The 27,314-nt window shown below is 43.6% G+C and overlaps 1 long non-coding RNA gene across 1 annotated transcript; it reads left to right on the forward strand.

Moving 5' to 3' along the window:
• Positions 1-2,026: 2,026 nt before the first annotated feature.
• On the forward strand, positions 2,027-12,012 carry LOC310695135. The gene is made up of 4 exons (XR_014519943.1): positions 2,027-2,471; positions 4,159-4,207; positions 7,889-7,923; positions 11,833-12,012. It is a non-coding gene; the product is annotated as an uncharacterized lncRNA (long non-coding RNA).
• Positions 12,013-27,314: the final 15,302 nt, after the last annotated feature.

Consider the following 27,314-nt stretch of genomic DNA (forward strand, 5'->3'; position numbering starts at 1 on the left):
GGAGAAAGGCTAGCTGATCCCAACACATGCTTCATTATCTGATAAGTGCAATACAAATCAGTGTGACATTCAATTACAGGTAATAACCCATCTTACACTTATCCGCATTTTGGGGTTACTGTGGGGCAGCTGGAGGGACTCTGAAAAAGGTCTTCAGATAAGAGGACACTTCCCTTGATCCCTCAAAGGAAAGCTAATTCCTCTGTAGCTTGAAGTTGGGAGAGGAGCTAGACTCTGCAAGTGTGGCAGTTCTCTTTTACAAATGCCAAAAAGATTTTTTCAGGTGAGGGAGCTCCAATCTTTTATTACAGGGGTGGGGAACCGGACAGAGCTTGTGTGGCAGCCAGCCAAGTTTGACAACATACCCTCCAACATTTCCCCGGTAAAAAGAGGGATGCCCTATTTTAAATAACAACAACAACAACAGTAGTAGTAGTAGTAGTAGTAGTAGTAGTAGTAGTAGTAGTTTTGGATACCCCACCCATCTGACTGGCTTGCCCCAGCCACACTGGACAACTTCCAACATATATAAAGGCAAAGGGACCCCTGACCATTAGGTCCAGTCATGGATGACTCTGGGGTTGCGGCGCTCATCTTGCTTTATTGGCCGAGGGAGCTGGCGTACAACTTCCGGGTCATGTGGCCAGCATGACTAAGCCACTTCTGGCGAACCAGAGCAGCGCACGGAAATGCCGTTTACCTTCCCGCCAGAGCGGTACCTATTTATCTACTTGCACTTTGATGTGCTTTTGAATGGCTAGGTTAGAAGGAGCAGGGACCAGGCAACGGGAGCTCACCCCGTTGCGGGGATTCGAACCGCCAACCTTCTGATCGGCAAGCCCAAAGCTCAGTGGTTTAGACCACAGCGCCACCCGCGTCCCTTCCAACATATATAAAAACATAGTAAAACATTAAACATTAAAAAACTTCCATGTACAGGGCTGCTGTCATATGTCTTCTAAATGTTGTATAGTTATTTATTTCCTTGGCTCGGGGATCACATAACTCCATACTCTCCAACATTTCTCCAATGAAAGTAGGGGCATCCTAAGGAAAAGCGGGACATTCCAGGATCAAATCAGAAACAGGGCTGGCTTCTCTCAACTTGGGAATATCCCTGGAAAATAGGGACACTTGAAGGGTCTCTGTCAGGGAACTGCCATCGGAGGAACAGGTGGGGAAAGGGCTCACGGAGGCTGGGAGGGACTCAGCAGCGGAAGCAGGGACCAGCAGGGGGAGAGGTGAGTCTCTGGAGGAAAGTCTCACGGAGGCTGAGAGAGACTCAGCAGCTAAAGCAGGAACTAGCAGGGTGAGAGGTGGATCTCTGAGGGAAAGCGAGCAAGAGGGAGGGCTCAGGGACACGTCCAGTGAGAACAGTGGGGAGGTGTCTGAAGCTCCCATAGGGAGACCCATTCCTCGCCGGAAGCTGTCACGCCGTGAGTCCCGAAGACGTGTTTCCGTTAAGGAGCTTTTATGCTGGAAGCGCTTCCGAAAACAACCACTGTCGGAATCTGCAAGTGACTAGAGCAGACATGTCTGAGGAGCTCTGTCACAGACAGAGGTTTGTGGAGTTGCACAGACTCTGAGGGACTACGATTTTACGCACAAGCAGCTCATCATCCCATCACAGTCTCTGACAATGATGTCAGTGTACTGGAATGTCACAGAAGGCTTTTGTTTCCTCCAGAAGGTTTGGGTTTTATATCACAATACTCCTTGCATACCTAGAAATCCTGTGGACCTGGGCCTTCAGAGCAGGGGAGAGGAACCTTTTCTGGCCAGCAACTGAGATCCTCATCTCCCACTCCCTGGCAGGCCAAATTTAACAGATAATAGGAAAGTAGATAATGTTATCCATAATGTATTAAGCTGTTCCTTATATAAGCATCCTAGGAGGCATATTTCTTGCTAATATTTTATAGTCTCATGTCAATAGGCCACTTCTAAGGATGAGATGTATTCTCCTTGCAGGCAACAATTATTTGGCAGCAAATAATTGTTGCAGGCAACTTGCAGGCAACTACACTTTATTTGGCAGCAAATAAAATGCAAGCTTAGCATACAATGTTGCTTTTGATCATCCTATATGATATTTCATAGCTTATATTAGAGATTTATCTGAGTGTTGTTGATTTTTCTTGTTTGCTGTGGTTTGGGGTGCTTTTTAACCTGTAGAAGAGCTATAGGAGTAAATGTTATTCATGCATACATTGAATGTCAGATGTTTTCTTGCATCTCTTCTTGCAGTGGACAATGCACTGTGCAAGTACGTATGCAAAATTCTAATCTGACTTTTAGGTTTTCAAGCATTATCAAAATTCATGTTTGAAATTGGACTTCAAGAGATACTGTAAATTAATGATGGACTGATCCTGCTCTTGGGATCTTTACTGGAGATGATCACATGCTACAGGCCTTTTTCGCAACTTCCTTAAAGTGGGGAAGTCCACAAACAGGCCAGAAATGCCAATGTGAGTATACTTAATTCAAGAAATTAGCAATAACTGTACTGTTGCTATAGTTTATTCACAAGGAATGGCTTGACAAGAAATAAAAAGGCATTGCAACTTGAAGTAGTGACCCAGAAGTATGTAAAATGATTAATAGATACATTTTATGTAGCCTATGCCATGTTCCCTGGACCACACAACATGGAATCACACAGCATGAGCTGCAAAAGTTTACAGCATAAAACATTACAGCATAAGGTTTTAAAATTAGGAAGCATTAACATATCTAGAATGGAGCTTCTTAGCTGCCAGAGCAAATTTGGCTACCAGGTGTGTAATTTGAGGATCTTTATCAGCTAAGAGTTCAGCTGCCACTTCCTGGGGGGGGATCAGCCTGAGAAACAGTTAAGAATAGATGATAACAAATTTCTCTGGGGTATATAAGGGGCAAGTAGAAAGTAGTAAGATGGTTGAATTGTGGGAATTGCCTCTCCTGTCATAGTACAGTATGAGGAGTGAAAAGCTAGGTTTTTCACTGTAACATCACAAATGGGCTAGAGCAGAGGTCAGCAACCTAAGGCCCATGGGCCGGTTCTGGCCCATGTGCTTCCTGGAACCAGCCCACGGCCGTTATGTGGATTGGTGTGGGGATTCCATTCTCCCCCCCCCCGCGGCCCCGTTTTTTCTCTTGCTGCGGAGACTGACTTCCAAGTTGGAAGAGCACTAGAAATAGCATTTGCACACGCACACAGGTGCTCCTCATCCAGATACACTATTTCTGGCGCACTTCCGGGAAAGAGGAGTGCCTGTGCGCATGTGCACATGATATTTCCGGTGCTCTTCTGACTCAGAAGAGCACCGGAAATAGCTTGAGTGCGGGCGCAGGCACACATGGATGCGCACACTCCAGAGTGGAAAAAAGATTTCCGCTTTTAAATGTTATGAAGGACCCTGGATTGTGCCTTCCAAAGAGGTGTTCTGATTAAACACAAAGAAAATAAAAAACACTGTCCCAAGGCTAGGGAGCAGGAGGCAAGGAAGGGATCCAGCTAAAGAGTTAACAAAGAAGTCTGGTTTCCATAGTTCTTGACCATTCTCTGAAAAGCTGAATAATTTGAGAATGCAACAAGCATCCATGTATAGGAGAAGGCTTATCAGCCACCTGAATTTGAAACGTGGCTTTTATTGTGATTGGAAAGCACCCAAAAGTCACTACAATACAGAAGGCCACTTGGGTTGCCCTGAGTCATGTAAGTTAAACATCTCAGTGCAGGGGTGAGACAAAGTCAAATGGGCATTTTAGCCAATGAAATCTTGTTTTCAGTAAGGCAGCCCTGTCCTTGTGAAGATGAGCAGGCTTATGTATGACATATATATATGGAAAATGATTAATAAATAACGAGAATATTGCCTTTATCAAAAAATTTTAAAAGAGGAAATTGTTTTAATCAAGGCATGATATGCTTGCTGGAGGGAATCCATTGACCCACAAGGGATGATTAATGGATATATTATAGGTATCATTTGTCTGAGATGGGTTCTGGGAATTAAATGGGTTTTGGGGGTTAAATTTGGCATATATAATCAATTCCTGTTTGTGCTGGTCACATGCTGGTATCAGCATTAGCTTGATATAATTCTCTCTCTCTCTCTCTCTCTCTCTCTCTCTCTCTCTCTCTCTGTGTGTGTGTGTGTGAACTGCAATTAGACCACACTCATTGCCCAGAGCGGAGTCAAATTGCATGTATTATTTGGGGGTGCATACAGAGTTCCAGTTGAATTAAGCTTCTTGCGAACATTAAAAAAAACAAAAACCTTCAAACGCACACATACCACAACAGGGATCAATGTATGCTGATTACTGGGAAAGATGATTTCTTTGAAATGTTGGAGGCTGAAAGTGAGGGCTGACAATTACAGCCTGAGGACTGCAATTCTTTGCTGGAATCTTTCTGGGGCCAGAGGCATAAGTGGGTGGAGCAAAAGATGATGATGTTGATGATAATGATAATGATGACAACTAAAATAATTTTATACAGTGGTACCTCAGGTTACATACGCTTCAGGTTACAGACTCCACTAACCCAGAAATATTACCTCAGCTTAAGAACTTTGCTTCAGGATGAGAACAGAAATCGTGCTCCGGCAGCGCGGCGGCAATAGGAGGCCCCATCACCTAAAGTGGTGCTTCAGGTTAAGAACAGTTTCAGGTTAAGAACGGACCTCCAGAATGAATTAAGTACTTAACCCGAGGTACCACTGTATTGACTTTCACTACAAAAACTGCCAAGATGGTTCACAAAAGTCAGTAAGAGCTGTTCAACAGTGGAATTTGCTGCCAAGGAGTGTGGTGGAGTCTCCTTTTTTGGAGGTCTTTAAGCAGAGGCTTGACAACCATATATCAGGAGTGCTCTGATGGTGTTTCCTGCTTGGCAGGGGGTTGGACTCAATGGCCCTTGTGGTCTCTTCCAACTCTATGATTCTATGATTCTAAGTCTGAATAGCAGAGAAATGCTTGCCCATAGAGGATGTGACTCCCACCTTTCTACAACAGGGTACATGCCAGCCTCACAAAAGCCAGACGTTTCTGTATTCACGTGCACGTGTAATCATGTGTGCAGGCACACACACCTCTTTTTGCTCCATTTGGGTAAACAAGAGGAACTAGCACCATTCAAGGTGACATTCTTGCCATGAAAAATACTTGAGGAGGACACAGAGTGTGTCCAATAAGAGGTGTGGTGTGGAAAGAGGCTGAGAGGGGGATTGTCCTCATGAGGGGGATGCCCTTGGGAGAGTTTCAAGGCCTAGATGGATAGACCTGGCACACTGTCTTTGGCCCCCAGGCCTGAGTTTCCTCACTCCTACCTCAGGGTAATATGATGTGGTTGATGATTCCCCCATTTTGTTCAGTTTTTTAAAAGCCTTTTCATGTCTGCTCACTGCATGCTAGGCAAGGCATCCTTTGTTTCCAGGGGTCTAGGCTGCAATGTCCTACATCACATGGGCTGTGGAGTACGTACTATTGAGAGGGGGAAATTGATTTGTGGGGTTGGGAGACAAAACCTAGCTAGCTATTCTCTGGCAGCAAACATCCAGTACAAAGCGCCTGTTGGTCTCCTCAACCCTCAGATTGTTGTCTTTTTAAAAAGGATGTAATTAGTGTCAGACAGAATAAAATACTTGCCGCTGTTGAAGTATCTCCATGTTTACTGGTAATGAAATGTTTATGGACCCATTTGGTACGCCAGCACAGAGTGAATGAAGTTGGTTCAGGATGACGGAACAGGATGTATCAAGGACTTCTAAATCACTTTGAAGCAGATATGAATCACACACACGTTTTATCCACACTTCTGAATAAATTGAGCCTGCTCCCCTTTAAATGTTACATTTGGAAATCTGTAAGTAACTTAAAATACTATATGCAACCCTAGGCATGTTCAATGGACCTTGCAACCCCATTGAGATTACCGGGCTTATTACTGGAGTCATTGCCATAATGAAAATTGACCTTTCCAGCTGAAATTAACCCTCATATGCAAGTTTCAATTGGTGCCAATAACGGAAAAGCAGGAGTGGGTTTTTTTTTGGGGGGGGGGTGCTAATTGGACCATGGTGAAAGAGTTAAATAAATAAAAATCTCCCTTTGCTCCATGGTCTTGAACCTGCCTCCCCCACTCTTGGTTGTTTTTAGAAGAAAACAAACTAGTCATGTTAAATGCAGTCATCCTTGCCTTGTGTAAATTCCTGCCACAGCTATTTTTAGGCAACAACGTCTCCAAATGGAGAGAAAGAAAAAGCCCAAGGCATTGACACAATGGAGAGGTGAAGCTCTGTAAAAGGGGGGTGGGGCTGAGTTCTGTGAAGACATTCAAAGTTCTTTCAAGATTTCCGCTTGCTATTCATAGAGGTTCCAGCCTGGCTCAGGGAGGCTTCTATTGAACCCAAAGTAAGGAGTTGAAAGAGAAATTAAGCATATCAATTTGATACAAATCAAATCTCTCTCTCCCCGCCTCCCCAACCTTTGTTCATTTTACTTCTCTTCCTCAATGCTGTTAACAGAGGAGGGAGGAAAGAGAAAGGGTGTTGGGACTTGATAGATCCTAAGCGTTCTGCTGGAGTCCTGTTCCAGCCTCTGTTAACAGCAGGGAGGCAGATGTAAAGGGAATATTTCCCCCATTCTAAAATCTAAGTTGTCAAGCACAGAGATGTCTTTAAAAGGCCCAATTTTCAGAGAGAAAAAGCTTCAAAGCACATTCTGAAAATCAGGATGCTTCACAGGGCCCCTTGTAGGGAGAGGCAACCTGCAGGGAAATTCTCCTACGCTGGTAGACAACTGTGCCCTGATTCAACAAGACAGATCCACACACATTGTTAGCTAATCAGGTCTCTGATTACCAAGTATTGATTATATAAATTTTGTTATTTTTCAAAAAATTATGGTTGGTGTGCCTGATTGTACTAAAAAGGGATCTAATACAGTGTACAGTATTCCCATTTCATAGACCCAAGAGAATTCATTCTCTCTCTCTCTCTCTCTCTCTCTCTCTCTTTCTCTCTCTCTCTCTCTCTCTTCAATGCTTTGGTCACTCATATGGATTAATACAACTCTTATATGCAGTACTTCATTTCAATGCACACATTCTATTCTAACACATTAAACAAATAGTTGGCACATTATTCTAACACAGGGGTCAGCAACCTTTTTCAGCTGTGGGCTGGTCCACCATCCCTCAGACCATGTGGTGGGCCGGACTATATTTTGAAAAAATAAAATGAACGAATTCCTATGCCCCACAAATAACCCAGAGTTGCATTTTAAATAAAAGCAGCTTGACCGTAAATATATCCGCCTGCCCCTCCCATTGCTGGACTGGATAGTTTTAGAGAGTGGAAGTGACTTCATGCTAGTCTTCTGATCCCCCTGCAAAGGCACTCCCCACTAGAACCCTTCTGGAATCAGATGGAGGAGCAATATTATGGTATGTCAAAGGCTTGTGATCAGCTCATGTCTCTCTAGTGTGCCCTGCCTTCTTGGCACTATCTTGTTATGACCAGATGCATAACCAAACTGTTTTGATGTTTTTGCTGTGCTGTCTGTTTGCCAAGACCCTTCTCCATATCACTTCATTACAAGCTCCTAATGTACTTTATTTATCTTCGCACTGTTTCCACTATCTCTCCTTAGCACTTGACATTGCACTCAGCCTACTAATTCTACTATCAGATGCTCAAAATGTTTATGCTTCAGCTAACCTAAACTATCTTAGCTATTTCATCATCTAAGTTCCCCTCTCCAATATTGAATTCCTTAGCTTAGCCTATCAATATTTTTATCATGTACTAAAGTCCTTCTCATAGCTGGCATTGTATCCAATATTATTTATTTTGAGGTCCTATCAAAACAACCAATGTCTTGGGTCCTTTCTTTTCAGGTTTTCCCCAGAAACCCACAAAGCATCAACTTAAGGTACCTTCCATAGATAATGTGAATGTACATTTGAGTGCATATCCCAGAGCTTGAAGCATTCATTTTGAAAAGGAACTAGTTCTACTGCAAGTTCGGCATATCCAAAAAGGAACTAATTCAAGTTTATGTTTGTCACTTTACAAAATAGACTAGCTCAGTTCATTTTCACTTGACAGTTCAATTCATGTCCATACAAAGAAAAGTAATAAATAAAAAATTCTCCAGTAGCACCTTAGAGACTAACTGTTTGTTCTGGGTATAAGCTTTCGTGTGCATGCACGCTTCTTCAGATACACTGAAACAGAATTCACCAGACCCTTATATATATAGTGGGGAGGTTGGGGTGGAGGTTTTCCCAGCAGGGTAGTAGGAGATGGGTTATTGACTCAATGGGTATGGTAAACCTGTTGACGACTGTTAACGACTGCAATTAGTCCTACAGGAAAAAGCAAGGGATAGTATGCAGATGACCAAAAATTGCTCGCTATTCTATTTTATGTTATTTGACTGCATCAGACCAACATGGCTACCTACCTGAAAGAAAAGTAAGTTTCTCTAACAACAGGATGGTAGTGGATGGGGTTAGACAAAGGTGACCATTCAGAGATTCTGGCTACATATTCCTGGAATGCAAGTGTAGGCCTCAGGCTCTATCATAAACTCATTCTAGCAGTGGAGCTGCTGCTAAGGGCTTAACCACAATTCCTCTTGTCCCACTGCTTTCTCTTGGGGAACCACTTCCCCTGATTCAGAACTCAAACAGAGCAAATGACAATTCGGGTTTTCCACAGTTTGCTGCTTGTTCTCATTTTGAGCTAAAGAATGGGTTTTGCATGGGAACGGAGCAGGGCAAGGGGAAAACGGAAAACCACTTGGACCCATGCCTAGAAAGCATGAGTTAAGCAGAAAACCACTCAGACCTGTGCTTTCTTAGGCACAGGACAAGTGGAAGTGTGGATGATATGAAAGAAGGTGGGTGCTGGTCTCTTCTCCATAGTCTTCTTTCCTCTCTGTAACCTTCTCTGTCTATGATCTTTCTTTCTTTTTTAAAAAAAGATATTTATTAAAGTTTTTAAAATATAACAATGAAAATGAAAAATAAAAAGAAACAAAATACAAAAAACAACATAAAAACAATTAAAAAACAAATAATTTTCCATAACATATCTTCCTTACGCTTATTTCCTCAGACCTCCTCATACCTCCCTTCTTTGTATTCCACTTCAATTTGTTAGTTCAGCAAATCCTTACCATTAAGCTTTTACCCATTTGTAAACCTTTTTTTCCGTATCTCCTAAAGCATTACAGCTGGAAACCCCTTAGTTTCTATCCAACATCCTTCTAACATTCATTAATTTTACAATATTTCTGTAAATAGTCTCTAAATTTCTTCCAGTCTTCTTTCACCAACTCTTCTCCCTGGTCTCGGATTCTGCCAGACATTTCTAGTCTTCAGCTCTCAGAAACTCCTCTGCCGCTCTTCTTATCTCCTTAAAGATAACCCCTCACTTCCCTAAAGCAGCTCCCAAGGAATTCTACTGGGGGCTTTCTCACTCCCCAGGACACACCCATCACTGGCCTTACTTTGCACCCTCCTTGAGTGAGGTGCCTGTCTGAAATATGTCCTTGAACTCTAAGAGTGCCTCTTGCTTACCAGGATGGAGGATAGACAGAGGGTAGGTGGGTGCAGAAACTGGCCTGGTGTTGCTCCACCCACTTTTGCCGCTGGCCGCACCTACTGCTGGAATGTAGCTGTTGAAAGGTTGCCTCTGGCTAAAAAATATTCCTCATCCCTGCTTTGTGTAATGATCTGGTTTGCACCAAGAGGGTAATGGGAATGGCAGCAGGGGATCAGAACTTAGTGAACTTATTCCTTTTCTTGCCTATACAGTGGTACCTCAGGTTAAGTACTTAATTCGTTCCTGAGGTCCGTTCTTAACCTGAAACTGTTCTTAACCTGAAGCACCACTTTAGCTAATGGGGCCTCCTGCTGCTGCCGTGCCGATGGAACACAGTTTCTGTTCTCAACCTGAAGCAAAGTTCTTAACCTGAAGCACTATTTCTGGGTTAGCGGAGTGTGTAACCTGAAGCATATGTAACCTGAAGCGTATGTAACCTGAGGTACCACTGTACGTAGATTTTGCATATGGGCAGTATGTCTGAATAGGCTCAGAGCCTCAGCGTTTAATTTTAGTTGTACCAAGCAAGTCTGAGAAGCTACAGACACTTGAATGCAGCAGATGAAGACCAAGCATCTGCCCTTCCCTGCTTGTGCTCTTCTCGGTTACCACAATTATGAAAAAGAAGAATGGTAAAAGGGACTATAACTTTGTTAGGTAACAATGACGAGTCAAATGGTTTTCTTTTCAGAATCTGTACAAGGGACTAAAGGGTGCAAAATATGGAACACAAGATCAACAATGAAGGCAGTCTTACAACTAACTAAGAGTGAATAAATTAAGTTACCTTATTGGCAGGGTAGGAGGGGAAATAGTTATTCCAAATTTAATAGGAATAAGGTCAGTCTGTTTCATAGATACAGTACAAGGCTAAAGTCATTTTCTTCATCAGATAAGCTGCTAGAGTTATGTTCATTTTGGGTCACTTGGATAAGTGTATGACCCATTTCCAATTCCTGTCTTTACTGTGAGAAAAAGACAGCAGAGGAGGCAGGGGAAATCAAAAGAGAGCTGTGAAACTGAAGTACAAACATCATTATAGCCTAAAAATTCTCTCTTGCAAAGCTGGGCTAAGAGCAACCAAAGATAAGTCCTGTTGCTATTTAGAAACATTGTCATTCTCCAGAGAAGTAGTGAATGGATATGTAATCCGTAACAGATGGCATGGTGGGTCTTCTCCACTCACCTGAATCATATCAGGATGGAGAGTGGGGAGGAGGTGCAGATGGGCTGGCAGAGCCAATTCAGTACTTCTGCTGGTGTGTTTGTGGCATGCCAACCTTGCCACTTCTCCACCCTCTCAAAATTGTGACAGATGCAGATGACTTTACTTTCTAAATGTCTAACCAACATCCAGCAGTTCAACAAGTGTTCCATCACATCACTCCTTCGGACAGAACTGAAAAGACCAGGAATGACAGAAATGTTTTGATGAGCAACAAAGAATGCTAGGATGATGGAGAAACAAATTCTTCTCAGCCACCATCATCGACACTGAGTAGGCTCAAAAATGAGCCTCTGCTAGTGTTTGATTGGATTTAGCATGAGTCTAGACTCTAGACTCTAGACATCTATTCTTCTGTCCACCTCCCTATGCTCAGAGTGGAAGTGAGAGCTGGATCACAAAGAAGGCTGATCACCAAAGAATTGATGCTTTTGAATTATGGTGCTGGAGGAGACTCTTGAGAGTCCCATGGACTGCAAGAAGATCAAACCCATCCATCCAAGGAAATCAGCCCTGAGTGCTCACTGGAAGGACAGATCCTGAAGCTGAGGCTCCAATACTGTGGCCACCTCATGAGGAGAAGAGACTCCCTGGAAAAGACCCTGATGTTGGGAAAGAAGAAGGGTAGAAGGAGAAGGGGACGACAGAGGTCAAGATGGCTGGACAGTGTTCTCGAAGCTACCAGCATGAGTTTGACCAAACTGCGGGAGGCAGTGGAAGACAGGAGTGCCTGGCGTGCTCTGGTCCAGGGGGTCACGAAGAGTCAGACATGACTAAACAGCAACAAAACAACAAGCTCAGAGTATATATTCATAATGCCAAAATGGAATCTGCATCTACTGTGCTTCCAATAGAAAAATGAAGTGTAAATATACCACACCTACAATCTGGTGTGTATTTGGAAGAGCATCTGATTTACCCCTGGTTCTTGGTTTAGTAGGCAATGTTCACAAAGAAACCTGCCTCCATTATAACTTTAAATACATTTCCCTATTTGCTAACCAGGTCCAGTCTCTCTTGGATGAGACCAATTTTCTAGATGCATTTCAATCAAGATTTAGAACTGTGGCAGAGAAATTGCTTTGGTCACCCTGCATGTTGACCTGTATCTGGAGAGAGGCATGGGTAGTGTGACCTGTTGATTCTCCTTGATTTTCCCATGACTTTCGATACGAACCACGGTATCCCCCTAGATGGCTGTTTGAACTGGGATTCAATGGCAGTGCTTTCCAGTATTTCCAGTATTGTCATATGCTTTCCAGTATTGTCATGTGTCTCAAGAGAGGTTGTGATGGAGGAGGCAAGTCACAATGACCCTTAAGGTACAGATAAGGGACTATGAATAAGAAAGAATAATTTGCCTAAAGTCCATCCTGAATTACCCCTTAATTCATTAGTTATAGTTACTTAAACTATTAGGGAAGTTTTTAATATTTAATGCTGTATTGTTTTTAACACTTGATTGGGAGCCGCCCAGAGTGGCTGGGGAAATTATTATTATTATTATTATTATTATTATTATTATTATTGACAGAGATTTTAAACAATGCATAAGAAAAACAGGGGGGAAATGATACCCAGCAGTATCACAAGTTGTCATATTTCAAAATATAGTGTAGGCTTGCCATACATCAGGAAAATTCCTGACACCCGCAAAGTTGTTGAGCTTTTCTTAGGAATCCCCAAAACTTTTGAGCCTCCCCCATAAAAAGTGATTTAAAGCTTTTGGAACAGTTTCCGCTGCTTTTTCCAACGCGTTGCCATACATCCAGGTTTCCCCTGACATTTTGCCAATTAGGCAAAACTCCCCCCGGTGCCATTTTTACACCCAAAAACCAGGACATGTCAGGAATTTTCCTTATGTATGGCAAGCCTACACAGGCAGGAAACTTATCATAATATAACCCTACACAGGAAATGAACTATCAGATCTATATAAGTTTCCTTATCTACTTTTTTACAGATTTGGAGAATGGAAAGAAAAGAGGAAGAAAAACTAAACTAACTGAGTATATAAATAAATGAATAAGTTATCACTCTCTGTACTTGTTATACTGGATACATTTCAACAAACAGAATGTATTCCCATTAAAAATCAATCTTTATTCCAGTTAAACTCACAGGATCCAGATTTTATAATATACCAAGGGAGCTCCCCTACCATAAACCTCCTTATTTGTGAATGAAATACAGCAAAACAATTATCTAATGTATCCTGTCCTCTAGATAGCCTTAATTTGTGAGATAACTTCTCAGAAAGGGCTGTTTGCCATACTCCAGGAATAGGCAAACTCAGCCCTCTAGATGTTTTGGGACTACAACTCCCACCATCCCTAACTAACAGGACCAGTTGTCAGAGATGATGGGAGCTGTAGTCCCAAAATATCTGGAGGGCCGAGTTTGCCTATGCCTGCCATACTCTCAAACACCAGGACTTCTTGGTTAGAATTATGAGATAACAAGTTATGAGATATTTTTGAGGCCCACGTTATTTGCCCCAAGTGCACCATAGCTATAATATGACAATCTCCTTTAAAAGCGCATTGAAAATGTCATGTAAAGGTCAGAGTTGGCCTTGCTAGAAATGAATCAAGGGCACAAAAACAAATAAAAACATTAGAGTGCATTGCAATTGCCTGCCAAAGTGGATAGAGAAGATTTCCTATTAATGCATGACAATTAGGAACAGGCTGGACTTGAATCTCATTCAGAACTGTAATCAGGCCAAAACCTCAGAGCTGCAAATCTCTGCATCTGGCTAGATACAAACCCCACCACTAGCACCACTACAGAGAGTCCTTGGAATAGTCATTATTATTTATGGATTAGGTATGCTCCATTTTCCCCCTCTGTGGATGTTGCAGCATGTTATGTTCAGTTCCCAGGCAGTCTCCAACACAAACTGCAGTCTCTGCGTAGTTTGAGCTGTAGAACTTTATCAGACGACCTTCAGACAATTCACTGGGCTTATTGCTATTCTGAGGTTAGCATGAAGTACAACTCCGAACATTAGGATCAGATGTGCTCTGGATCCATGTGACAGCCCCTCTAGATATAATCCACAAAATTCATCCACAAAATTCAACATTTCTTCTGCAGAAGCAATGTCAGCTTCTTCTTGTAGACTGATAAGTCCATATTTTTAAAAAGTGATCCCATGAGTGATCCCTGAGCAGAAGCAGCCTGCCCAATGGGACAGAGCTGGAGCAATAGTCTCTTGGCAGCAGTTCACTGCCACTTCCCAGGAGAGCTGATGGCAAGGTCAGGACTGTGTGGACACACAGGCCAGAGGCAGAGCCAGCCCACTCTTGAGGTGGGGTGAAGCAGCCACCCCAGGCAGCAGAAGGGCAAGGGCCCTGTCTGCACCACTGCTTCCATCACCACTGGAACAACACCCTCTCAAAGAGTTTTGGTGAGAGGCAGTCGTTCCAGCAAGTGGCCAGGCTTTGCAGAATGCCTCTAGCTAGATAACCCTTAGTATACTTTCTAACTCTACAGTCCTATGATTTTATGATACCACTCATACATGCTCGCTTACTTAATTTATGTCAATCTCAAATTAAGTGCTCTTGATTGCAGAGTGGTTTGGTATATTAGATAGATAAGATCAGGATAGACAGGTAGCTAAACTCGGAAGTGATGCCAAGGTTGCTATAGCTTGAAGAGACTAACAGCGAGTCTGTGTCTATGTGTCCGCTAAAAACAAAACAAACCCCCTGTGAAATCCCAGGTTAGCAGCAAGATCATCCTCAGATGTCTAATTTGCTTCTTGTAGTTCATTACTGGAATCCCAAGTGTTTCATTCCCTGCAGCCTTCATATTTGTTGCAGACATCCCTTGGCACACAAGATAGTCCTTGACTATTCTAAGTGCTGCATGAAGATTAGCTTCATTCTCTCACCACCCCCACCCCGGAAGGTTCCCCACCCCAGTAGACAATTCACATCACAGTTACTAGAGATAAACTTTATCTGTACTGTGCTTCTGTGCATACAGAGTCTTAAGTAGGCCATTTTTCAAATCTAACCACTACCAAAAGAAATTACATATTTGCAATGCCAGGTGTATGTTAGAGAGAAGTACATTCCCTGCATTCTGTTTCTTCACTGCAGCATGTTTTCACTCTGCACTGAATTCCAGGTTAAACAAAATGCCACTCAGTTGTTTTCCTGAACACATGTGAGCTTAAAACTGATGGTAGGAAAAGGGTGTGCATGCAAGGTAAAGGTAAAGGGGCCCCTGACCACTAGGTCCAGTCGTGACCGACTCTGGGGTTGCGGTGCTCATCTCGCTTTATTGGCCGAGGGAGCCGGCATACAGCTTCCAGGTCATGTGGCCAGCATGACTAAGCTGCTTCTGGTGAAACAGAGCAGTGCACGGAAATGCCGTTTACCTTCCCGCTGGAGTGGTACCTATTTATCCACTTGCACTTTGACATGCTTTCGAACTGCTAGGTTGGTAGGAACAGGGACTGAGCAACGTGAGCTCACCCTGTCGCGGGGATTCGAACTGCAAACCTTCTGACTGGCAAGTCCTAGGCTCTGTGGTTTAACCCACAGTGCCACTCCTCAAATGGGACACAACTGCCTTGTCCTTCCAGGTGCATGAGAGCTCCTTTAAAGATCTTTATATGTTCAGTGCTGGCATGGGGAACCTTTGGTCAAACACAATCCTTGAGACGTCTTTTTCTGGCTACAGCCTACCCAGACCCACCTCCTCTCAGCCAATCGTCTCACTGGCTCTTCTTTGCAGCCCCATTCAGAATTCCCCCCTGACTAAAATGTTTCCTCCCACTAGGCCTGGGCAATGGGTGGAGGAGATCCGATTCAGTTTCCCATAGGTAAAGCTAAAGGGACCCCTGACCATTAGGTCCAGCCGTGACTGACTCTGGGGTTGCGGCGCTCATCTTGCTTTATTGGCCAAGGGAGCCGGCGTTTGTCCGCAGACAGCTTCTGGGTCATGTGGCCAGCACGACCAGCATGGCGAACCAGAGCAGTGCACGGAAACACCGTTTACCTTCCCGCCGGAGTGGTACCTATTTATCTGCTTGCACTTTGACATGCTTTCAAACTGCTAGGTGGTCAGGAGCAGGGACTGAGTAATGGGAGCTCACCCCATCATGGGGATTCGAACCACAACCTTCTGATCGGCAAGTCCTAGGCTCTGTGGTTTAACCCACAGTGCCACCTTATATTATCCCCCTCCCCACGTGTTCTATATGACTGTGACAGATTCCGCACAGATCTTCCATCATCACAGCTACTTTACAGCTGAGGCTGAAACTGTGCATGTGTTGCTCCTATGCCAAGTTTCCCTAAAGGGGGGGGGGGCAGGTCAGGTAAGGGGAAACACGGCACAGGCAGTTGGTGACTTTGCTGTGTGCCGGCCCCTCCTCCAACCGGGGGAATTGTGGTTGTCCTATCAGCCAGCCCTTGGGTCTATCACTGCTGTTGCTGAATAATAATAATAATAATAATAATAATAATAATAATAATAATAATAATAATAATTTATTATTTATACCCCACCCATCTGGCTGGGCCTCCCCAGCCACTCCAAAAATACACTAAACCAAAACCAAAAATACACTAAAATATCACACGTTAAAAACTTCCCTGAACAGGGCTGCCTTAAGATGTCTTCTGAATGTCAGGTAGTTGTTTATCGCTTTGACATCTCATGGGAGCACGTTCCACAGGGCGGGCGCCACTACCAAGAAGGCCCTCTGCCTGGTTCCCTGTAGCTTTGCTTCTCGCAATGAGGGAACCGCCAGAAGGCCCTCGGCGCTGGACCTCAGCGTCCGGGCAGAACGATGGGGGTGGAGATGCTGCTTCAGGTATACTGGACCGAGGCCGTTTAGGGCTTTAAAGGTCAGCACCAACACTTTGAATTGTGCTCGGAAACGTACTGGGAGCCAATGTAGGTCTTTCAAGACCAGTGTTATATGGTCTCGGCGGCCGCCCCCAGTCACCAGTCTATCTGCTGCATTCTGGATTAGTTGTAGTTTCCGAGTCACCTTCAAAGGTAGCCCCACGTAGAGCGCATTGCAGTAGTCCAAGCGGGAGATAACCAGAGCATGCGCCACTCTGGCGAGACAGTCCGCAGGCAGATAGGGTCTCAGCCTACGTACCAGATGGAGCTGGTACACAGCTGCCCTGGACACAGATTTGACCTGTGCCTCCATGGACAGCTGTGAGTCCAAAATGACTCCCAGGCTGCGCACCTGGTCCTTCAGGGGGCACAGTTACCCCATTCAGGACCAGGGAATCCTCCACACCTGCCCACCTCCTGTCCCCCAAAAACAGTACTTCTGCAGGCAGGAGATGTCCCTTTTTAAATGTTCTCCCAAGCAAAATGCTCAATTCTAAAATACGAATAGTATTATTAGTAGTAATAATAGTAATAATATTCTGAACCCAAGTTATCCCCCTGTGTGCACCCTAAATCTAGAGGGTTCCCCCAACATTCCAGAGCAATTTTGGTGTGGGTGGGTGTCACAGATGGGGAAGGGAAGTAGAAATCTATGGATAAAGGGCAGTATAGAAATTCAATAAACAAACAAACAATCAAATAATAGAAGCAGAAATCCTTGCACGGACAGAATGCATCAGTTGGATACTCAGTAGTAACAGTAGAAACCCATTAATGCTGGAACTGGTACATCATGAACAATGCTACTAAACAAGTCTATTCCCTGCAGACTTTTTGTTAATAGCATGACAAGGATTTATTTTCTTCAAAAATGTGGTATGCTCTGTTCTATCACTTCAGGAGTTTACCATCCCATTTCCCCCTAATTCAGCTGCATGTAGAGACCAAAGTTATGTCCTCATTTTATTAATAACTCTGGTATAGACAATTAGCTTCAACAATATGAATCTGATGGAAGATTTCAAACACATTAGATGAGAAGAGCAGGTGGCAGAAGGAAAGTAGGTGTGTTAGGCATGTGTGTGTGGTGGGGGAGCTTTTCATCATCCAAAAATATACCTCCATATAAATCTTACAGCGCAGGAAAATGCCATCAAAATAGAAGCATCCCTGTCAAGCTGGGGATATTTCACTCTACCAACATGACTGGGAAGATGCAACTGGTTATAAAACTGGGGAGATGGAAAGGAAAATTGCAGCTATGCCATTTGCCTATTCCTTCTGTGGAATCAGTTTCTAATAAAAGGATGAAACATGACAACCACCGGGGTGTGTGTGGAGGTTTAAGGGGGGGGGGAATAACAGCCCCAAACCCTCACATCTCTGGCACTGCTGAAAGGTGACACCATCTGTATGGTTAGACCTGCCGTGGCTTTATATTTTTAACTTCACCTTCAACTGCAGGTGCTCAGTTCTAAGGTCATTGGCATAGGCAGGGGGCACTCTCTTCTCTTACATCTTCCCCAAAATGTGATGAGTTGGCATGTCTATTGCACCTGAAAACATTGATGATGGACAAATAGCTGCAGCTAAGCTGAAATGTCTCAGAAGACATTTCCCCCCTGAATGTACTTCAGAGATTTTTAGTATGTCCCAAGAAAAAGACTATTCTCCTTCATTTTATGGAGGTTTTCCTTTCCCCCTCCCCACAAGCACGCGTACACACACACACACACACACACACACACACAGAGTCGTAGAATCGGAAGGGACTCCAAGGGTCATCTAGTCCAACACCCTGCAGTGCAGGAACCTCTACTGAAGCATACATGACAGATGGCCATCCAGCCTCTGCTTATGAACATCCAAGGAAGGAGGGACCATTCCACTACTGAACAGCTCTTGCTGCCAGAAAGTTCTTCCTGATGTTTAGTCAGAATTTCCTTCGTTGTGACTTGAGTCCATTGGTTCAGGACCTTGCCTCTGGGGCAGGACAGAACCCTGCAACACTCCACTTGCCACTTTTTTCCAGGATGATGAGGAACCATGAGTGAGCACTCTTTGCGTTCAGTCACTCAACCAGCTACAAATCCACATTTGTCCAACCCACATTTCACCAGCTTCTCCTCAAAAATATCATGAGAGACTTTGTCAAAAGTATTACTTTACTGAAATGAAGATATACTATAGCCACAGCATTCCCTGGAATCATTACCAAGCTCGTAACTCTATCAAAAAAGAAATTGAGATTTGTCTGGCTTAACTTGTTTTTGAGAAATCCATGCTGGGTCTTAGTAACAACAGCATCCTTTTCTAAGATGGGAGAGGGCACATCCATTGCATTTAATATTAATTTGGTTTTAAATTGTATTTATTTCTTCTTTTATTTATTCCATTGTGTTATACTGTACATTGCAATTTGGACTGAAATGCCTGGCTACTCAAGGCACATTTTAGACAACTGCATAGGCCTCTTGATCCAAAAAATGTCTTCAAGAGACACGTGAATGTACACACACACACACACAGCCTCTGTAATCAGTCTGCAATATAAGAGCCCAGGCAATCCTTAAGGTATCCTGGACACAAGATAGATAGATAGATAGATAGATAGATAGATAGATAGATAGATAGATAGATAGATAGATAGATGATAGATAGATAGATAGATAGATTAGATAGATAGATAGATAATAGATAGATAGATAGATAGATAGATAGATAGATGGATAGATAGATGATAGACAGACAGATATAGGTGTGTGTGTGTGTGTGTGTGTGTGTGTGTGTGTGTGTGTCAACACAAGAACCTTGAGCCTGGCTTGGTAGGCTATGCACAGCCAATGCATATGTTTGAGCAGAGCTGTCACATGCTGTTGGCCATCTGCCCCCATCAGCAGTCTAGTCACTTTAGTTTTTATGTATGAAATCAGTGTTAATGCTGGCTGCAACTCTTTCCTTCTCCATGATTATACCTGTGGGTAATGTTTTGATGCATGCTTTTCATTTTCCTCTTTCTGCCACCCGTATCTGGTCTAGAACGTAAAGATGGGACAGCTGAGAATATGCTACTCAAAGCAATGTTGTACTGTTGTTTCAAAGGAACCACTCCATTAGCTAAAGCTTCAGGTTAAGAACAGTTTCAGGTTAAGAACGGACCTCCGGAACGAATTAAGTACGTAACCAGAGGTACCACTGTATGAGCTGATAATTTTTTTTAAGTGGGGCAGTTCTGGGTGGGACTTCAAAGAAAGAATTGGGAGTTTAAAGTGAGCGCCTGATTATATCTTTGCTGGGGCAAGGCACGCTTCCACTGACCATCACGGGTAGTGGGAGCATGTGTTGCTCAAGGAGAAAGAAGTTGGGGGAAATGGGAGTAAGTGCTCTTCCCTACATAGATTGTCATGTTGGCATGTATTTTGCTAGCACATGATTGGGGAACCTCAGGACTAGGGACCAAATTTGCCCCTCCAGGCCTCTCTGTCTCACTCTCCAGGCTCTCCACATGCTACAACCCCTTAAAGCCAAGACCTTCACCCATGACATTGCTTGGCTGGAATGTATTCTTTATCTCTGACAATGTGTCTCCTTCTTGCGTGACAGAGACAGATGTGTGAGTGTTAAGAAACTGTACAAAGGTAAATTTCACATGTATTGCTCTGCTCACTTTTGCCTCTGGCCCCACCCAGCCCTGGCATGTGGCCGCTGAAATCCTGCCTAGATACACCCATGACCCTTGGGCTGAAAGTGGTTCCTCATCCCTGAGCTGGTAGATGGTTTGTGGGCTTCCTCTGTCCAAGGGTGTCAACTTGAATAAAATATTGTGGGGACCCAGGTAAGCCCTGCCATGCACAATCAATCACAAGAGGCGGGGCGCACGTGCACAAACACACCATCTGAATGGCAATGCTCATCAACTTGGGGGGCTCTGGCCCCCTCAAATATTTCATTGGGAGGGTGAAGAGACCTCAACCCCTAGGAGTTGGCTAAGCCATTAGTTGGATCTACATGCCCAAGGAGCAGGAGAGAGGAAGGTGGCAGTAGCTGGCTGTCTCTTGGATTGTCACCTGTCATGTATTCTAGGGAGCCCATGGAGTCCTCTCCCCCAGGTGGCTCACATTACACAATGTTAGATGCCAGATTGAGGCAGCCTTCTTCCAGAGGGCTTTTGAGATCAGCAGTGTTGTGATTAGCTGACTGCTGGCATGCATTTGGATGCCTGCTTCCTCCCCTCTATCTTCATTGTTGAAATGGTTATTGGGGTTGGGGTTTTTTTTAAAAAAGCTCTTTGTAAGGGGCTTTGTTTAGCCAGCTAGCTCAAAAAGTAGGGTGAAAGAATACTAAAGTAATTAAGTAAAGAGCCCGGCAGACACAGACTCAAGCATTTCCCTCCTGGATCTGAAATGTGGCAGGAGGCCAGACCATTGTAAGGGGGAGGCAGAAAGAAGCTGTTACTTTAAAAATCCCATTTTCTCTGATTATGAGACCTATCAGAAACCATGTGGTGAAGCCATTCTGGCAGGCTACAGAGGATTAGCAAATCAGAAATTCCTCCTCTCTCACACACACTGCCACACAGAGAATGCCACTCCCACCCATTAGTGAGGGAGCAAATTTTTCACACTCCAACTTCCCTCCTCCGGAGACTCAGGTGGTTGAGTCCTAAGGGAAGTTGGGTGGCAATGTGGCTCATTTGAACCTATTGGAGGGGAGGGTTGCATGGCTGTTTAAGCCTACTCCTCATTAAATGTGCCTGTCTGTTTCTTCTGGCGTCCTTCCTATGCAGTATAGCTTTTGCTAGTTTGCCTGTTCAGGGCGCTGAGTACAGATTTTTTAGTGGGCCCCTGATTTGATCTGGGTCTATCATTTTTTGGGAGTTATGTTTGGAGTTGAGAAGCCCTCTGATATTAGAAGAGATTTTTCGTTAGAGAACGTTCAGCTCAGTCCTAGCACAAGACCATTAGACTTGCAGCTTCACTTTGATAATATGAGTTTGTCATAGGAACTGATGCAAACACATGCTACTGGTTCACTTGGAGAAATATTAGCAGGTGTCACAACAGAAAATGCATCCCCTTACATGTGATGGATGACATGACATCAAATGTCACCTTGCATTGCATCTAATTAGCAGTTAATGCCCTGTAATGTCAAAGATGTTCTTCAGCACCCCAGCATTGCTCATTTTTAATCCCTTCTCCATTTTCCATGGGATGTTGTTAATATGGGAAATTTAGAAAAGCAGCTTCAGCACATTAGTTGACAAACAAGATGAAAGTCCACAACACTTTCCATGGTTTCAGCTTTGCTCCCAGGCGTAAAGTGACATGTTGAATAAAATGAACTCCTTTTGAATTTTTTCACCCTCAAGGTACTGGCTGAATCACCACTAAAAAGCAACAACTTATTTTTAAAAAATATGAATGTTCCTTTTACTGCTGTTCACCACAGTCAAAAGAAATCATAAGGGACAGAAACTTACTCCCATAACCATACACTGAAATATTTGTAATGACAATTTTGGGTTGTGTTCAACTAAGTTCTCCCCTGAGTAGACTCCTTAAACAAAAATATTAAAAAGAAGTTAATGAAACTAAAGTAGTCATGTCTGTTCACCTCAGTGGGTCTATCTTGAGTAGAACTATCATTGAATATCACCCTTTGACTATGGGTTTGATGTGCATTGGAATGGAATGAACACACACACACACACACACACACACACAATCATTCACAATAAATGTGGCCACATGAACTCTTTTTGGGATGGACAAATCTGTCAGTCTTGGTTTCTGTTTCTCATTTTTCCAACCTTAAATTCAGCTGTCCACATTTCTACAGCAATATGCTTATAAAAATTTGGTAAGATGAGCATAGTCTGCTCATCTTACCAAACTTTAGTGCAGTTCTCTGCCTTCAGGAAACAATGAATGTGTTTTTTAAAGAAAGAAACCCAATGAAAATTTATCAGCATTGTGTGAATTTCTCATAAGTTTCTGCTGAAACCTTGACTCCACTGATAGAGCAGATGAATCCCAAAGGGTGTCCAGAACACTGTCTCACCCTGTTCTGTTGGATGAGTTTCAGTTAGTAAGGCTTCAGGACATTGGACAAGGTGCTTGGATCGCTTAGGGCAACTGCTTGCGCTCTGAACCTTTGCCCCTCTTGGCTTATAAAAACTAGCAGGGAGGGGCCAGCTGGCTGGGCCAGGGAAGTGATTCATGTTTCCTTCTGAGAGTGGGTAGTCCCTGCCTACTTGAAGGAGGCAGTGGTAAGGCCTTAAAAAGCCCTCCCTGGATTCAGAAAATGTAAGTAATTACTTGCTGGTTGCCAATCTCCCCTTCTTGAGATTCTTGAGGGGGTGTTCATGGACCCCATCCAGGCACTCTTGGAGAAAACTGATTTTCTAGATCAATTTCTATCAGGTTTTAGACCTGGTTTTGGCACAGAAAATGCTTTGGTGTCTCTGAATGATGACCTCTGTCAGGAAAGAGACAGGGGAAATGTGTTCTTGTTAATTCTCCTCAAGCTCCAAGTGGCTTTCAATACCACCAGCTATGGTATACTTCTGGAGTGGCTGTCTGAGTTGCAGATAGGTGGCGCTGGTTTGCAGTGGTTCCAGTCCTACAGTACTTGGATGGTCATTTCCAGAGGGCAATACTTGGTGAGTGTTCTTCAGCCCCATGGAGCCTTTGATGCAGGGTTCCTCAGAGTTCAGTTTTATCCCCCATGCTGCTTAACATCAACATGAAACCTATGAGTGGGAGTATCAGGAGTAAGTTGTCAGCAATATGCTAATGGTACAGCTTTACTTCTCCTTTACATCTGCAGATGTGGCAGTGGATATGCTGGACCATTGTCTTTCTTTGGTAATGGAGAGCCAACAAACTGAAGCTTAATCCAAATAACACTAAGGCACTGTTAGTGGGCAGTTCACTTGACTAGATGGGTGGGAGTTTGCCTGCTCTTGATGGGGTTAAGAAGGTAAAGGGACCCCTGACCATTAGGTCCAGTCGTGACCGACTCTGGGGTTGCAGTGCTCATCTCGCTTTATTGGCCGAGGGAGCCGGCGTACAGCTTCCGGGTCATGTGGCCAGCATGACTAAGCCGCTTCTGGCGAACCAGACCAGTGCACGGAAACGCCGTTTACCTTCCCGCTAGAGCGGTACATATTTATCTACTTGCACTTTGACGTGCTTTCGAACTGCTAGGTTGGCAGGAGCAGGGACTGAGCAACGGGAGCTCACCCCGTCACGGGGATTCGAACTGCTGACCTTCTGATCAGCAAGTCCAAGGCTCTGTGGTTTAACCCACAGCGCCACCCGCATCCCTTCTTGATGGGGTTAGACTCCCTCTAAAGGAGTAGCCACAGAGCTGGGGGTATTTCTGCATCCATTGCTGTCACTTGAGGCTTAGGCAGTCGCTTCTGGAGATATATCAGTGAAATCTCAAGGGATTTTACCTGAGCCCGCTACCACCACTTCACAGGCACTGCCATACAACCCAGGTAAGGGAGGCTTCAGCTAGGGCTGGGTAGATTGGTGAAAGGGGACATGCTGCCAGGCATGGAGAACCAAGGTTGTCCATTAAAATTCCATCCCATCACTAGAAGACTGATGAACACTTTGTCTGTTTTTGAGGGACTGTTTGTTGTGCTGTGACAGAAACAAGGTTTAGTTAGTGTCCTTCAAACCCCAATGTACTGCAACCTTAGTCTTAGATGTGGTGTAGGAGGACCCCTTCATGGTAGTGTTGTTTATTATTATTATTATTATTATTATTATTATTATTATTATTATTACCCCACCCTCGCTGGCCAAACATTGGATTTCAGTATCTATGCTGAGGCTGCCTCAATTGCGCCTGGGAAGAGTGTCAAAATATAGAGCCCTGGAAGGCTGCATTCAGTCCTCCTGCCTGAGGTTCCCCAATCCTGTAATAATGCAAACCAAACCCACCACCACCACCACCGAACATTTCATTACATTTCTTCCATCACCCAGAAAGAGGCAAAATTATCCTACTTCTTGCACTTCTTTTCCTTTTTTCCTTTTTTTGCAGAGGATGAACATGGGGAAGGAAATTTGGTTCAGCTCTATATAAAACTCATAGTACTCTGTTAAGATCAGCATTTTAGAGCCAATTCTGCCCACTCCCAGCACTTAGCCGAGAGTGGACTAATCAGAAAGAAGGATTTATGGAGCAGTGTGAGGAATATAACTCAGACCATGTTAAAATGTAAATCACTGGAAGGGATCAATACACAATTAAATGGAACACACACAATAAATAATTAAAAACAATCCCTAGAACAATGCCAAAGATGGGTTAGGCAAAAGTATTTCAGGGTGGAGTCAGGGGCAGAAAGATTGCTTCAGAATTCTAATCTTCCAGTCAAATTTTCCTACCTCTACAATCAATGCATTGATTGATTGATTGATTGATTGATTGCAGCTCTTGATTGCCCTTCATTTAGTGAATTCTAGGATTGTACACAGTTAAGTAATAGGAAAAAGATAAACTTTAAAATTGACAATTAAGGATAAATCAGCATAAAAACAAAATTGGATTCAATAATAAATAGAGTTGTATCCCATGTCAGTCCTACTTAGAGTAGGCCTGTTAAAGTTAATGGACATAATTAACTTAGGTTAGGGACCCTCTACTGACTTCAAGACACAAATTAAGTCTGAGAACCAAGGTACCACTGTATTTGCAAAGTACAAAATACCACAGCAGTTTACAAGAAAAATCATTTTTTTTAAAAAAAAAATCAGAAATAGTACCGCCAATATCCATAAATTTCAATGGAGCTGGTTCTAAAGAGCACCTCACCAACAGGGCCTCAATAATAATAATAATAATAATCATCATCATCATCATCATCATCATTTTATTATATATACCATCTGGTTGGGTTTCCCCAGCCACTCTGGGTGGCTCCCACCCGAATATTAAAAATACAATACAGCATTAGACAGTAAAATCTTCCCTAAACAGGGCTGCCTTCAGATATCTTCTAAAAGTCAGGTAGTTGTTTATTTCCTTGACATCTGATGGGAGGGCGTTCCACAGGGTGGGGGCCACAACCGAGAAGGCCCTCTGCCTGGTTCCCTGTAACCTCACTTCTCACAGTGAGGGAACCGCCAGAAGGCCCTTGGCGCTGGACCTCAGTGTCTGGGCTAAACGATGAGGGTAGAGACTCTACTTCTGAGAGTGCTGGAGGTGAAATAGTTAAACAGGTTATCCAATCAGAACCCAGGGGGGTGGAGTAAGAGGGACTATAAAACCAGCTCTGGGAGGGGCGAAGGGAGGAGTTCATTGGTAGTTGGGTGGTTGGTTGGAGTGGAAGTGAATTGGGATATGTCTGTGGGGAGGTTGAGTTAGTGTAGCAAAATAAGCTGAGTCAGGAACAGTTAGGAGTTAGGAGTTAGGAGCTAGGAAGACAAGTACTGTAAATATCTGAGAGGTGGTTTAGTGAGTGAGAGCAGGTAGCGGAAGTTATAGGTCTGGATAGGCACCCCATGATTGTAATGGACCGATACCGTTTATGAAACCGCACGCTTGTTAAACTGCAATAAATAAACAGAAGTTTATGTTCCAATTTAACTCTGACTGGACTCAGTATTGTACCAGGTAGGGCCTGGGTGGGGCAGCGAGAAATAAAGTGGTGGCACAAGGATAATAGATGGTGGAACATCCGGGGACCCTGTGTGATCGCCACACCATTTAGGGCTTTAAAGGTCAGCACCACGTTAGAAGGATTCAGCTTCAGGTTACTAATCCTCACCCAACCCAGCACTGCATCCAGGCAGTGGTTGAGGACCTACATGGTCAGACATGAGAGGAATACATACATGTAGATTTGGATTGTGCTGTGTGTGGGGTTGTTTATTAACTGGATTTTTACGGTGAACAATTTAAAGATTTTGCACATATTATACATGTCCTTTGTATAAAGTACTGAAACAAAAAGATCAGAACTTCAAAATATATACAAACAAGTCCATCCAGTATACTGTAATCTAACTGTTGATAAATATATAATCAACTGTTGTTGGGGGTGGTTATTAAAGGAAAATCCTTTGCCTTGCCAGGGGGGTTCAGGAAGAGCCTCTGTGTGAGATCTCTGCGTTCAGAGCACTGAAGAATCATCACCTCAGCTTAGGCCTTGAAGCAAAATAAGCAGCTAGTACAGCTATTTCAACACTACTGTAATATGAGAAAACCTGGTTGTACCAGTTAAAATTCTGGCAGATATATTCTGTACTAGCTGCAGCTTTTGTCTTCAATGGCAGCCCCATATATCGTGCATATAGTAGTTGAATTAGGACCAGTGAATGGATCACCACAACTCTTGCAGTGGGCAAAACACATGGAAACACGTCCTGACACAGCATCATTTCAATGTTTTTCAATCCCACCCGCTCAACTTCCCTGCAGAATATTCTCACATGAGACTTAAAGATCAGCACTCTTTTGTGTGAAATGAAAATGTGCCATTGCTATAAAAAGCATAGCTTTGAAAACAAAAGTCCCACACAGAACATCACACCCAGAGCACCATCTAGCTCTACCTGTAAAGAAAATTCTCTGATTGCTAATCCTATGACAAG

Source organism: Podarcis liolepis (genome assembly GCF_965112155.1).
Source record: "Podarcis liolepis genome assembly, chromosome: 16".
NCBI classification, from domain to species: Eukaryota; Metazoa; Chordata; class Lepidosauria; order Squamata; family Lacertidae; genus Podarcis; species Podarcis liolepis.